This window comes from Emydura macquarii, unplaced genomic scaffold, assembly GCF_026122565.2.
Source record: "Emydura macquarii macquarii isolate MOO-44397 ecotype Brisbane River unplaced genomic scaffold, CSIRO-AGI_Emac_v2 contig_2768, whole genome shotgun sequence".
Classification (NCBI taxonomy): Eukaryota; Metazoa; Chordata; order Testudines; family Chelidae; genus Emydura; species Emydura macquarii.
In genome coordinates, this window is record NW_027132905.1 from 29,206,105 (window position 1) to 29,221,813 (window position 15,709).

Here is a 15,709-nt window from a genome sequence, read left to right on the forward strand (position 1 = left end):
TGTCATCAACTCCTGGTTGGGTGGTCCTGGTGCTGGATGAGATGCCAACCAGATAAGACCCCAAGTGGTCCTGGCACTGGAGGAGTGGAGGAGGGTTGTGACTGCTCTGCCTGGTGATGAGGGAGGGAGGGTGTTCCCCCCACACCAAGGAGGTTTGCAAGCTCTGGGCACATAGCATGTTTGTGACTGTTCGGGTGTGGTTTCACCACAAGATGCTGATTGCACCTTCCTGTGCTTTGCAGGTGAAATCCTGACCCCCGGAAACTTGCAGGAGTTTTGCCATTGACTTGAGTTTTTCTGGGCAATGTTTCCTACAGCATTGTGTCTCATCTGGGTGTTTGTTACTAGTAGGATCAACCCATGGGTTAGAGAGCACAGCGGTATTTATTGGCCCCTAATCAACTTTTGGATTCACAGATATGGCGGCAGAGGTGAGACAATAAATCCATGTGTTGTAGACAATAGACACGGTTACTAGATAACCCCCCGCCCCCTATCCATTCGTCCTTGGGAACTAGGCTGTTAGCTTCCAAAGCACAGGCATCTAACACGTGAGCTACTCCCTGACACTAGTAGTAGGTCCTTTGTTCTCTTTGAAGCAGCCACTAGAGGGCAGCGCACACGAACACACACACACACACACAGCACCAGTGTTTTTGTCTGAGTGAGTAGGGATTTGCCTTGCCATCATCCATCTCTGTCACTTCCTGGCTAGACTCTTGCAGTGATGTTTACTCAGGGCTACTCTTGGAGGCTGCTGGGAAACTTTTGGTGGAGAAGAACAGCTAGCTGCTAGGTGGAGGAAGTCTGTGGCAGCATGTTACTGCTGCTGCCCGTGCACTATGATGGGCTTTAATTTGCTCTCAGGTGCAATTCAACATGCTGCATTTAAGCCCTTTATAATTTGGGAGCTGGTTTCCTTAGAGACCACACATGTCCTGTACACCACTGCAGGGCTGAGATCAGCAGAGAGGCTGTGCTGACAGCCCTTAGAAGATCATTCTGGAGGGGCTCTGTATATAAAACGCCCTTGTCTGGTGGTCTGTCAGACCTGGACCTGGCTAGCCTTCAGAAGCATGATACATGGCTCATCTTTTCAGCCACAGCCTGGTCCAGTGAAATCTAGGCTGTGTTCTCTTCCCGTGTCTGAGTTGCAATTGATGTTTTGTTTTATCTTAACCTGTCATCTGCATAAGTTTCAAGGCAATAGATACAGGGTGCTATTGAATAAGTAGAAATAATAAACCACAGCTAATGTAATGAAGTCACTTGGGGAATCGTCATAGTCTCTTGCGATGTTTCCCTCTACATCTGGAGGATGACTTGTGTTACAGAAAAGCTCTTTAAGAAGACCAACCTGTGGAATCTGGGAATGAGTAATAGGAATTCCAGACAATGAGCCAAGGGTAGGAAACCCTCTTGTGTTATGATGAAGTTTTAGACCAGCTAATGGCAATGCAGTGTGCTCAGTGCTGTACATGGCACAGGGATCAACAGACCCCACCCTAACGTCTTTACGATTTCAGAGACAGCTTGCAGTCAGAAGCTTACTAAGTTAATATTCTTCCTGGGAACTTGAAGATTGAAAACCATCAAGACAAATTATCTCCTTGACTCGGCCTGTGGGAATTTTTAATGTTACTACTGTGTGTTACAGGGACACAAGGTTGGTCTTGAAATTCCAAAGTTTTATCCACTCATTCATGGCAGGGCTGAGGGAGAACTTGGGTCTTTACAGAAAATGTGCCTGTGAAGAGAGGGCAGCAGAGTTATTTGCTCCTGGCTCAGAATGGTTAGTGCTACCTCATCATTGCTACCTTTGCAGCTCTGGAAAGCTTCTGCAGAATCAGCAGTGGTGGTTGCTCAATTGGAGGATGATGGTTAGGTCCACACTCTCAGGTTCTCATCGAGCCGTGTATACGGAGAGACCCTTGGCCATGATGCCATTAGAATTCTCAGTCGCATCCTTCTCTGGATCTGTCTTACTTCCAAGATGGAGTTGGAGGAGAATGGAACCAGCCAGGGCAAGACAAAAAACCGCCAGGAAGCAATTGATGTCTTCTTTCCCCAGCTGGGAGTCTGTGTGTTTGAGCTGTAATCCGGTTAAATCAACTGCTGTCAAAGAACGAGGAACAGATTCACAAGTTCTACAAAATTCAGATCCTTCTTGGTCCTCAGGTCAACGTTGTAACAGACCTAGCAGTATCAGATCCAGGCAGTTTGCTTTGCTGCATTCCTCAGACCCTTTCCTCACTTATACTGATGGATATTTGTGATTAGAAGTCAGAGCTAAGTTTTATTTTACCTTCCTTTCCTGGGAGAGAAGCATTGTAAGTCCAGCTTTGATTTTGGCCATGAAAGTTGGAAGTTTGGGAGCTGAGCCATGAGCTGCTGAGCTGTTAACAGCTGCATTGCAACTTCATCACCCCGAATCAGATTTTCCCCTGGGGCATGAAAGTGCAGCTTCCTTTGTAGCCAGTGTAGTACACACCCTGGAGTACACAAGTGAAGAGATTTTAGTTGCAGCCTTTATCATGGGGTCGGCTCATTCTTTTGAGTCCTTGACTTAATTGCTTTCCCTGGATACTGATTAATCTTTTCGCAGGGGAGGGGCTTCTGGGAAGTGTATGCCCACTTTAGGCTACAAATGGAACATCCCTTCGGTACTTCCAACATGCAGCAGATGTTATTGTATGACCTTTCAGTAAAGTAGCAGCCTTTCCAGCCCTGAACTGGATCAAAATCATTCAGGTTGGAATGTGCTCTTCTGTTATCCTGTGCTGGTCCCATGTGCTGCAGCTTTTCTCCTGACAGAGGCACATCGTACTCACGTTGCAGGCTCTCTGTAGAATTTTGGATTCGCCTTAAAACATCAGTCCTCCAGTACAAAGCCCTCCGTGGACCAGGGCTTCATTAATGCAGGGACCATATCTGTGCAGCCCACCAAGACTCCTCCGGATGTGTGGGGATATTACAGCTGATGGAGGCCAGGGTGATACGCTCAGGAACAGGAAAAGTGAATCTTTGCCAAAGGTCTTTGGCAGTGGAACTCCCTACAACCTTTGCAAAGGCTTGTTCCCACCCAAGAGAGGAAGCTAAAATCACACACATGGCCTGCACAATTTTCCCTACCCCTAATAAGGACCCCATTGCATGTCCCACAGGGAATGCTTCTAGCCAATGGAAGAAGAGAAACCAGTCCATTCTAGGACATCAGCAATTCTTATAATTGGTGCATTTTATGCCACAGGACTGAGCACATTACAAACGCCTTGATAGATAGACAGATAGGTAGATTGCTACACTCTCAGAGGTGATGGACAGACAGAAATCCAGCAGTGTACACAATTATGGACTTTTAGTTCCTCGTCTTGGATATTGAAAAGACGTCTGCTTTCCTTTGACGTTCTGCTTATTCCACCGCTGCCCGTTAAGTATCAGACAATGCAAAGGCACAGAGCAGCCACTAATCAGGGCACAATGGGAACAGTTTCTCTGAAAGAATCTAAAAAGGGGAATTTTTCTTTTCTTTTTTCCCCTCTTGATCCTGTGAGCACCCCAGCTTCAGCTTCTTTTGGGAGGTTTTTATTGCAGCTCTGGCGCATGGCTGAGCAAACAGAGGCTGAGGGAGGAGACTGATTTATTTAAAATTAAAGGAAAGTGGACGTTATTTTTAAAGAAAAGAGTTTTTGCATCTGAAGAGGCTGATTACTTTTCAGTAACACTAGGCCCTGGACAGTGAAACAATAAGGGCAATGGAAATCGCAGTCTGTCGTCTTTATGTGCTTTACAAGGAACTCAGCATTCCCCCTCCTACCTTCTTACGAATAAATGATTTCTACAACCAGAAAGATCTTAGTCTGTCATGGCTGCAGTTTAAGATTCTGAGACTTTTTGGAGTGAGAGGGGTGAGCCGAGCTAGGGTGTGTTAGGGCAATTTTGTGGCATGTTAGTATTTTCTGGTAAGGATGCCCCTGGATGGCTCAGGACCATGGATCTAAAAGCGTGAATCGCTCTGGCTTGAGTTAAAGAGGCAGTAACAGATTTATCAATCTTTCATGTGGCTTAGCCACTAGATGGGGGTCAGGAGGCACATTGTGCCAGCATGGGTTACGGCCCTACAAGGATATCCAAGGGGGCAGCTCTGTAACTGGATGGGGGAGGGAAGAAAGGGGGTATCCTGGATTTCAAATTTGCCTGTATGACTTCATGATATTTATGTTCTGGAGCGTTTTGTGATCCAAGGAAGAGGGGGATTGGACTGGGAGTCAGGACTCCTGAGCTTTCTTCCCAGCGCTCTGGAAGCAAGTCATTTCTATGCTCCATGCCTCATCTGTACAATGGGTTGAATGAAACTTTCTCCTCTTTGTAAAGTGCTTTGAGATCTCCAGATTAGAGTCACCACAGGAAGGATTCCTACCAGACTAAGCATCCTAAGTCTCTTCCATAGACAATTGTCCACAGAGAACGCCATAGTGTGCTTTCACGTCAGGACGGGAGGCTGTTGACTGGTATCTGGGGTAAACTCCAGGAAGATTCAATTTGCTAAGAATATATCTTAATGCAAATACTGCTTTCTCTAAGGGTCTGCGGCATAGCCAGTGGCTCCATGCTGCTAGTCATGGTAGGGTGGCATTTCCCACATAGATGCTGTGAGGAGACACACCACTGGACGGACCGCCTCGGAAGGCGGGACTGACAGCTTCCCTCATGGCCCCCGATTGGTCCAGGTGTGCTATTTAAGCCCAGCAGGAATTCCAGGTAGTGTTCATGCAATGAGGTGGAGTCTCCTGCCTGCCTCTCAGCTCACTCTTGGGCTCCTGGCTTCCACCCTTCATCTTTGACCCTGACCCCCTGAACTCTGACATCAGCTTTGACCCCTGGATCTGGTACTTGGGTTCTTACCTCGGCTTTGACCCAAGGCTTCGGTGCTTGAACTCTGGCTTCAGACTCTGGTTTTTCCCTTTGATCCCTGGTTCCATTCCTGCCCCTGGGGCATTGGTTCTAGGACCCTGACCCTTGGCCTGGTCTCAGGCCTCCACTCTTGGACTCCGACTCTGGTTTTGACCCTGGACCTAGGCTCCTGGACTCTGGCACCGCCCCTGACCACTAGGGCATGACTTTCCAAGCCCCCGTCACCACTTTCCTTGGAAAAGTGGATGAGGAGAATGATGTTGGATAAAAGTTTGGGATGTGTTGAAGGCATGGTGATTTGGGCTATTCTAGCAGTGCCTCCCTTGCCCTTTACAGTCACATGTGGATCTCCTGCCATGGGCAGCTCTCTGGACCAATGGCCCTTGAAGGCAAAGTCACAAAGAATGGAGGTAGTAATACCTAGCTCTTTTCATCCCTAGATCTCAAAGCAAGTTAGGTAGTGTTCCCTCCCTTGTACAGATTCCAGCAGCACAGGTGGGGTAAGTGTTTCACCTCGGTCACATAGGAGGCCTATGGGAGAACCAGAACTAGACCCCATGTCAGCTGAATGCCTGTCCACGGTCACACCACTTCCCAGATAATCCCCACAGAGCAGTTTCATCTAGCCACACATTGGAGACAGGTGCATGCTGTGGTGAAAGGTCCATTGTGACAAGACATTCCAGCCTGCTGTTGGCACGCCTCTCAGAGACAGGGCGTGTTTGGGGCCAGGGTTTTGGTTTGGGCCCAGCTCTAATGTCAGCAGACAAGGCTGACCCTGAGAAAGCAAGAGGGGATTGTCAACAGGGCTGGCTCCATTGATTGTGAATAAGATTATGGTGAGTCTTTGCAAGATTCCCACTGACTGCACGCTGCTTTGCTCCGGGATTTCCTCTCTGAAAGGCAGGTTGTCTGCAGGCTGGATGTGAGCTGGCTCTGTGCCGCTGTACTTTGCCCTCTGCTCCTACCCTTCACTCCTGAGCGCCTTTCCCTCTTCCTCCAAGGAAACTCTTATCTGGAGCCCCAAACCGCACTGATCTATCATCACTGCCTAGCCAGCCACACAGCGAGGAGTTCCACCTCCAGGGCCAAGTTCATCCCTAGAATAAACCCTGCACTCCACTTCTCTAACAGAGCTCATCCAGGCAAGGAGGGCAGCAGAGACCTCCAGCCCCTGGAATGATGGAGAGGAACCAGGGAAGAGAAACGTGCTGTGAGGGGCAGGGGGGGTCTCCAACTCCACCCCACCCTAGGCCTCCTCTCCCTGGCTCAGAAGGGGTTGTCTGTGTACTGGGAGTCAGAGACATGAGCACAGAATAGCTCCGTGTGCTTTGCCGCTATCCCCATCACAGTTGGAAGCATGGAATCACCCCCACCAGGCAGCAGGTGGCTGTGAGAGTCCTTCATTTCTCATGAGCACAGCCATAGGCAGCTCCTCTTGCTTCTGCAGCATCTCCACATCACCGCAGAGTGTGGGGAGAGGTTCCCTGACACCCAGCAATAAGCAGCGACCACGGGGCTTGAAGCTTGAGCCCTGATCTTGGGGCACTGGGAGGCGGAAGGTGTGTGATGGGACATCTGAGAAGGAAGTGCTATCTGCAGTCACACTGGGATCATGGGTGGCTGGAGGGCTTTGAACCCAGTACTGAGATAAGCGAAGGTGTGAGAATCCCCTATGGCAGAGCACTTCTGGGAAACATTCCTCCTGCATGGCTGTGCATGGCAGTGGTGAGTGCATAGGAAAACCTGTCCCAAGGATGGCTTCAGCCATTGTGTATCCCACCCATTTCCAGGGGACACAGCACCAGAATACTCATGAAAGCATCTCTCCATAAACACTGCAGCTGCCCTGGCACCCAGCAAAGTCTCTGGGCAACTCCCGATCCACTGATCATGCCCTCATTACCCAGGGCAGGAGGACAGAGAAGGAGCAGGTGGGGGCTGTAGAGGATGAAGGGCAGAGGGATTTGTGGAAGGACATTGAAGTCAGGTGAGGGTAAGATCTGGGCATTCTCAGGAAATGGCCTGGCAAAATGAGGGAGATTTCAGGGGGTGATGCATGGAGGATACTGGAGAGTGGGTGGGTGATATGGAGCAGATCGGGGAGTGGTGGGGAAAACATGTTTCGAGTTTCTTGTTTGATCTGATGGTGGAGAAAAATAGGAACAAAGGCGCAGAGCACCGGGTGGAACTGCGCCCCTCGCCCCCTCCATGGGAGCTGACTGCCAAGGGCTTGCAGACCGCCGTTAACAGCAATGCCTAATCTATGTGCTGCCTAGCCCAGAGAGAGGTTGGGCTGTGTCTCGGTGAAGGGCAGGCTACCCCCGCGCTTCCCTCCTCCCCCTCCCAGCTTCGTTGATGAAGCGCAGGGTACAGGGCTCCAGGAAGGGATGAGGTGTTCACACAAAGCAGGCCTCGCACTGACTGGCATAAAAATCCAGCACCTTTGCCCTTTGGCTTCTCTGTGCTTCCTTCCTTCTGCCTGCTGCTTGCTCCTGACACTGTGCTCTGGGCTTGGCAGGAAAATCTCAAGGAGTCTCCATACTTTATAAAGCTGTTACCGTCCACCATATACGTGCTAAATCTTTGGAAGCCTGACATCAAAACGTGTTTCCTTCTCAGCCACCCTTCATTACATACACGTTGGTTTGTTCTTGCAGGATTGCCTGCCTGAGTGCTGGGGCTGGGTGCACTGGTTTGTTATTGGAGGGTTGTCTGCCTGAGTTTTGGGGCTCTGGAGGCGCTGGTTTGTTCTCGTAGGGCTGCTGGATCGCCCAAGAGCTGGCTTGTTTGTAAGTTCACCATGCTGGCTTTCGGGTGTGTCTGGGAGCAGCTTTGCTGCTCATACCGGCCTGGCTCTCTCTGAGGCTTTGCCCATGAGTCATGGGGTCAGCGCATTGTGGCTCGCTGTCACAGTGTTGCCTGTGGCTGGGTAGGCTGTGCTCTGGGGCTGGCTGCATGGCTCTGGGGGAAAGCAGGGGAGGAGGAGTGGGCAATAGACTAACAGCACCAAAGCATTTGCGTTAAACCAGGAACCCATCCAGGAGCTACTTGACTTTTGCAAACAGCTATAAATCTGGGAGGGCCAATCTGGGGCCGCCTGACCTTAACAGTGTCCCCTTTAGCCCTGGCATCTTTCCAGCCTGCTAAGCTGCCCTGTAGAAAGACCTGAATGAATGGATGCATCACGTGATCCTTAATGCTCTGGCTGAAATTAAGCACCTTCTGATGGGAGCCCAGAGGACATGTTGCCCGGTGAATTGTCGGGGGCGGAGGGGATGTGTGTCGTCTTTAGTTATATATTCATTTATTAATTAAGGCCCATCGTTGGGAAGAGAGGAGTAGGGTTGTCAAAAAAGCCAGCAATGCGGCACCGTGGAAGAAGAGGGGGGTGCAATTGCCGGCAAAGGGCAGTGACCGCAGGAGAGCCACTAGCCACGCTCGGGGTTTGACGTCCCCTCAGGAAGTGTGGAGGGGGCCCCACAGTTGACACTTGCAGGCCCCGATGTTACCGTGCCCGATCCTAGCACCCCCATGGAGTTCCATGGACGTCTGTGGAGCTGCACCCACTCGATTCTATGCTGGATCGGGGCCATCGGCTTGCAAACTAGATGTAGGCTGGATAGTGCTCAGTCCTCAGCTGCTTCCCTCCCTTCATCCAGCGGCCCCTCTCCCGCCTGGTGTCTGTGAGAGTTCTGCCCCCCACACCCTCACAGCTCTCCTTTCCCCGGCCGGGAGGACTGGGCAGGGCTGCCCGTTGCTGCTGTAACTCAGCCAGAGGAATGGTTGCCGTGGCCCCTCTGTCTCCCAGACTCGCTCCTCACTTCTGTTGCCAGCCTAAAGGCCAGTCTCCTGTGGTCGGCAAGCCAGCCGTGTCCAGCACCTGGACCAGCTTCCCGGAGGCAGCTTCCTGATTGCGACAAGAGCCGCCATTGATTTTTTGGCTCTCTTTGTTTTCCCCCATTTAATCTCTCCTTTTAGTCGTCTCTCTCTCTCATTTATGCTGGTATTTCTCTTTTCCACACCTTCTCCTTTCCTTCTTTCTTTCTTTCTTGGTTCTCCTTTATATCTCTCCTTCCAATATCCTGCCCCTCCCATTGTGGAATAGCCTCTGCTGGGTGGTTTGTATGTTTTTTTTAACTCTAAGGGCTTGTCTACACATGGAAGCTATTCTGGAATAGGGCAGGGTGTGGATTAAGACCTAATGGATGGTTTTGGTTAAGGAATAATCTGAGCCTTTCTTATGATGCACCTTGTGTAGCAACTGCCATGCAAGGACAGTGGGGGCAGAGACCATCCTTTTGTTGCATGTCTGCACAGTGCCCAGCACAATGGGCACCTGGTCTACAATTGGGACATCTAGGTGCTGCCGCAACACAAATAATAATTAATAATAATAATTCAAGCACTTTATAAGGTTAAATCATCCAAGGTAAAATCAGAGTGGAGAGCGAGGTAGTGGCAGTTATTGTGCGTTATTCTGGAGATAGCAGAAGTGCCCAGAGCGTGTCAGGTGCTCTCCCAACACGGAGGAGGACGTGGTGCCTGCCCTGAAGTGGCCATGCAGAGAGTTGCAGTTGCGATTTGAAAGGAGGTGCAGAGGCTGTGAAGCGGAGAGACGCAGCCGGGCTGTTCCAGATGGCAGGGGCTGGCGAGGAGGAAGCTGGATCCCTGACACTGGTGTTGTGCTGAGGGACGAGCAGCTGAGAATTGGCCTGCTTTCTAAAACCCCTCTCAGGTGTCTCCCTCCATTGGGTGGTTGTGTGACTGAGGCAGAGGGAACCAGGAGAGCTGGATTCTAATCATGGCTCCGGCCACTGACTCGCTGTGCACCCTTGGGCACGTCGCGTACCCTCCCTGTGCCTTGGTTTCTTGGCTGTAAACCAGAGAGGCTGATATTTCCCTACCTCGTCCAGGGGTGGTGAAGTTACGGCTCACTGCTCATTGTTACTGAGAGAGGGCACGGAAATCCTTGGAGATGGGGGGCTCTTGAAATCAAAACTTCAATGGGAGACCAGTGAGTGAGTCCCCCAGGAGCAGAAGTGGGGCAGCATTGAGCACTGTGGAAAATCCAGCCTGCAAAATATTAGCGCTACTCAAGGACCTTGGCCCAGATTGTCAAAGGTATTTCAGCATCGAACCTCCAGTGAAAGCAGTGGGAGTTAGGTGGCTAAAGACCATGGAGGATCTGGGCCCTTGCCTCTCTGTGCTCTCACCCCTCTGGTGCTGGGGGAGTAGGGCACTGGTCATGTGTGGGAAGATGGGCAGCCGCAGGAGAACTGGGTGCCAGAGAGGCTGTACAGGAATGAGCTACAATAGTCAAAGCTGTAAACAATGGTGTCACCATCACTGACAACCTCTGGGGAAATCGATGGATGCAAACATCCCTAGCCAGGGGTGTCCAGTCCTACCCATCTCAGACAGGTCACACTAGCATGGAGATGGCCAGAGCTAGGCTGGATGTGCATCCATCAGGGATAATGAAATCTGTCCCATCACAATCCACAGGGAGGAGCTAGAAGTCCCTCCCAACCTGCCACTGTCCCCTTCAGGTATCACATGCCTCCTCTCCCTCCCCATTGTGCCTGTCTTTACTGGGCAAGAGGGACCCATTGTTGCTCCAATGAGGCTGGTGCCCATAGATAACCACCTCTCCCTCCCTGTAGGTTTCACCTGTACTGATCTTTGTAGCATCTTCTGTCATCTGACACACACAGTGCTTCAAGAAGTGCCCATCAAGAAAGAGGCTAGCAGAGGGGGTTGCATAACTGAGCCAGGCATGGATTGCACTGGCGCGCACACACAAACACACACTCTCTCTCTCTCTCTCTCTCTCAGATGTGACCATTGTCTTTGACCAATGATCAGATCCCATGTTTGGGAGAGGCAGGATTCTTGCTCTCCTGTATGATCTCACAACATCTCCAATGCCAGTAACCCCCCTCCAGTGTAGCTGTCCTTCGTAAAATCATTTCTGATGAAACATAAAATCATTCCCTTAACTTCACGCTTTGTAATGACCATCCCTTATGAGAAGATACTATGATATTGTCCAGGACTAAACGGCTCACTGACATCAGGGTTACACTAGTGCAACTCCATTAACTTCCGTGGAGTTACTCCTCATTCACACCCATATTACTGAGTGCAGAATAATACCCCGTTGATGTTAGTTGTAGTGCAGTGGTTTTCAATCTGTGGTCTGCAGACCTCTGAGGGGCCACAGACTATATCTAAGATTTCCAAACAGGTCCGCATCTCCATTTGAAATATTTTAGGCTTCCACAAATGGAAAAAGGTTAAAAACCCTGCTGTAGCATTCAGGCCATTACCGCTGCCCATGAGAGAGGATCTTCCTTTGTAAATAACCGATGAAGACAGATACTGACCAGTGGATAACTACACAGATACAGATACATTCAACACCGACAAGAATAGGGTCTGTTAGGGTGCTGGCTTGGATAGTGTTTTTGATTATGTTGATGTGACATGGTAATGAGTGTGGGTCAATATTGATCAACCGTAAGCTGTATTCAGTGACCTAGAACTGCAAGGTTCCATATCCTATAACCAAGCCCACCCCATGGGGCATCCATTTTATTCTTTGAATGGGTAATATTTACCCTGATTGGTCTGAAGTAAGGAGAACATGTGTTCTTTATTTTCACATGTGTGTCTTCCCTTTCCATGATAAATACTGTAACCCTGACGCTTCCTAAAGAACCAAACATTGAGGCATGATTCAGAGGAAATGTCAGGAACACCTAAAGGGGTCCTAGTAAAGTCGTTTACAATTTAAACTTCTGGACATTGCAGACGAGCCAAAAATGTGAGCTGAACATGCCAGTAAAACCCGGCCTGATTCAATGCTCTGCACAAGCCTTGCAGATTCCCGTGCAAGCAGCATGTCTGTGGCTAAGGCTTCCTGAACGTGGCCACAAGAAAGCGAACATCTTGGATTTTCCTTTTCCTTTTCTAAATTAAGCCGGTTGAGATCAGAATCCCCAAACTAAGTTTAATGACAAGTTTGTGAAACCAAAAGTCCTTATTCTGCAAGGTTATTAATAATCCCGCAGCACTGCTTGGGATCCTGGCCCTAGAGTCCTAGCCAAATTGCAAGCCGGGTAATTACATTCTGCCTCCTTACGTTACCCCTCTAGTTCCAAGTGCAGATGGGACTTGTGCTCGCTTCTGGGTCTGAACTGTTGTGCTGTGTTGCAACACCTGCCACTTTCCACCCCAGAGGTGGCTGCCTATGGAGAAGAAGCTGCTTAATTGGAGCAGCCTGCTGGACAGCCTGTTATCCCAATTACAATGCCTTCCTAATTATCCGAAGACATCCCGCTTCTAAGCTCAGCAGGGGCTGTAGCCACCGGATTGTAAGAGCTATGAAGCGCCGAAGCACCGCGCCTGCTCCTGGGGAGCTCAGAAGCCCAGCAGGGAGTGCGTCTGCTGGGGGAGCAGTCCATTCGTATTCATGGGAGCCTCTGCCTGCCAGATAAACAGCAGTGCTAATGCCAGCCCCTCTCGCTGGGAGGAAACCATCTCCCCCATCCGTGGGAGTCCTGACTGCCCATGTCAGAACTGGCGCGTACTGCATGTATATTGCATACGGCTTCTATGGGCCATATCTGCTGAGCCAAGTGAGGGCTGTGGCAGGCCTTGGACGCTCCCAAGCAGGGAATGGGGGAAGAGTGCAGAGAGATTGTCACAAACTGCGCAGTGGGCAGGGGAATGATCCGAGGGCTAGTGCAGATCGGCAGCGATGTGGATGCAATCCACTGCATTTGTGTAGCACGGGTGCCACCCTGGCTTTGCAGGGTCGCCTGCAGCAAGCCAGTTTCCCAGGGTTTGCAACCGGGGGAAGAAGATTTGAGCTGCCAGTTCTTGGGGCACCTGTAGGATGAAGGCCCTGTATAACTAGTCCATGGGGCCACTGTCATGAGGCTTGATCCTGTGTAGCCCTTGGCACTGATTCTCTGAGGCCATAAAGCAGGAAGCAGGTCCTGTGGGGAGGCAGCCCCTTGTGCTCATGCTGGGTTTGTCTGGCCCTGTTTAGCTGTGCCCACCACACTGGCTTCTGTTTCCAGTGTGGTGGCCAGGCTGGTGTTGATTTGTGTGTGGGTTGCCGCCGCTGGCTCCCAGGAAGCCCTGTTTATGATCTCCAGGCTGCTAAGAAGCAACTGAGATGGTCACACATGAGTGCTGAAGGAAGCGGTGATAGTACAATGGTTGGAACATTTCCCTTATCAGTCAATCCATTTCTCTTACCAGGCTGAGCTGGGACGTCTTCCCTTTCCTCCAATGTGGTTTCCTGGCACACTGATCCTGCCATGAGGAAATACCCCCTGCCCCCCAGATCACCCCTGCCCCATGGGGCATCTGTGAAGCTCATGCTGCTCTCTCTGCACCCTCTCTCTGCCTGTGCAGCAGAATCGTCCTGTCTGGGTGCACCTGCCACGGCCCTTCCTGGCCTCAGCTGACTGGGGCCCTAAGAATGTCGAGTTCAGGCAAGAATTCCAGGCCTGGGGCTAGCTGCTCAGCACGTAGGTGTGCAAAGCGAGTGTGACTTCCACACCAACCGAGTGGCGGCGGGAGGGGTGGCCGGAAAAGCAGTAACAGGAGGGCGTCAGATAAGGAGGCTGGGTGACTTTATCTCACATCCTCTTGTTAGATGATTTTCCTGTTTCACTCCCTGCTGGGCCCCTGGCATGCCAGTTACAGGCGTTTTTGCAATAAAGGTGTGACACCCCGGCGTGCTGCTGGAGAGAGACTTGCCCGGGACCTGCTGACTCCAGCAGTGACTGGTACAGCTTTGCACGATGACTCAGTGACAGACGGGTGCAAGATACCCTACTTTGTCCCTTGCGTGCATCTTTTCACCAGCTCTTATGTTGCTGCTGACTTTGGCGCATAGATTTCCAGGGGAGCTGCATCGGTTCACCTGGGTTGGTCCCGTCACTGCAGTAGCAGTGCTAATATCCGACATCTCAGCCTTTTCCATATCTCAGGCCCACCCCTAATAGCTGGGAACCCCCCTCCCAGGTGCTGACACAAGGGGGGGAACTGGGCAGCCGCAATGCCCCGACTCCTGTTGGAGACCTCCAACCTGAAAGGCTACATAGCTGAACATGTTACATTAAAGCACACAAGTGCTGAAGAAAGTGGCAATGTACAGTGGTAGGAACTTTTATCAGTCAAGCTATTTCCCTTATCAGGGTGAGATGGTGTCTCTTCCCTTTCCTCCAGTATGGTCTCCAAGCACACTGATCTTGCTAGGAGGAGATAAATATTTCCCTTTTGAGCTGGTACCGCTGTGCCTGCGTGGCTGTCCATTGACAGAGAGGTCATGTCACGTAGGAAGACTGTATGAGCCTGTATTTGCAAACCTCTTCCCTTTAATTACAGCAGGCCCGAGGAGAGAGTTAAATACTCCTTAGCTGGCTCAGTCAATGCAATCATATTGAATAAGACGTTTGCTGCAGAACACCTACAAGAAAGGGAAGAATGACGGATAGACAAGAGCAGCGAGGAGCTTGCCAAAGAGATAACGCAGCTGTCACTCTTGGTGCGGGAAATAATCAGGGCTTGTTGGTGTAAGGCAGAGGAGACGCTACCTCGTGACGCCAGTTGGGCTGGGCTAGGAGGGTTTGTGCGGCCAAGGCAGTACGAGTGGGAGGATGCTGTTAGGGAAGCTGGACAGGAGGTCTTTGTATCCATTGCCTACCGCAGAGGTAGGGTCCAGGCCGGTCCTGATAGGCCAGGGGGGAGGAGTCCATTGGAAACCGCTGGCGCTGGGAGCCGCTGGGCCTGCCCAGTGGCCGATACCCTGGAGGAGGGTTGTGTCCAGCCTCCCAGCTCAGGAAGCAGCGGCATCATGGCCCCGCAGCCTGCTCGCCGGGTGAATGTGTGGACTGGTGCGCCTAAGCTCTAAGCTTTTCTCAGCTAAAGCCTGATTACACTGGCTTCATGCCTGTGTGTGTGTGTTGGGGGCGGAGGGCAAACTTCGTGCTAATGAGTCTCTCTGCAGCATGACTCGGCCCTGAGCTCCCTGTTTGCGGGGACAGGCTGCGCCTGCAGAATTTGCACCAACCTATTTACCCCCATAGAATGGGATGTGGGCACAGGTCTGAGCGGCTCCTCCTCCCACTACCGGATCGGCTCCTCCAGCTGGGCGTGCGGCAGGCGAGTGCTCTGACTTGTGCCCGCTGCCCTGTGGCAGCAACCCAGACACGTGCACTGCACTGGAAACGTAGCCTGGGCAGTCAGTGCGGAGTGTAGCAGCACCAGGACCCCCTTGCACAGTGGGAGTGGCGCAGCTGGAGACAGTGGGGCTACGCTGGCATAGGTGAGGCCAGATTCAGGCCTATGTGGCTATAGGAAGTTTCTCCTTCCTTTGGCTTTGCCATCTGCAGACTCATTTGCTAGAGAGATCACATCAGCTCCGGTTAGACCAAACCTCTGGGGTCTCCTCTCCAGCACCAAGAGGGACGTTCTCATCACAGGGGACATCCTCATCACTTCCCTTTCTCAGACTCCCATGGCAAACATTCATTCTAAAAAAAGAAGCTCCAGGAAGTCCAAGAGCAACACTGGGGCTGTGATTGAGGAGACCACAGGGAGACAGGCCAGAAAAACAGACTGACCCATTTAGTCGCTGCCCAAGCTGGGTGAGATGAGGGAAAATGAATCAGCATGAATGGGGAAAGCCAATTAGATTGCCGGGGCCTGGTTCTTCTCACACCAGCTTGACCCCAGTGGAATGCCATTGGGCCAGTCCCCGGCTCTGATCCGG

At 51.2% G+C, this 15,709-nt stretch overlaps 1 protein-coding gene across 4 annotated transcripts in view; it reads left to right on the top strand.

The window, feature by feature from the left end:
- The window catches only part of CXXC5 (CXXC finger protein 5), a 94,017-nt gene that overhangs the window by 62,081 nt on the left and 16,227 nt on the right, over window positions 1-15,709 (top strand). The window lies entirely within an intron of this gene.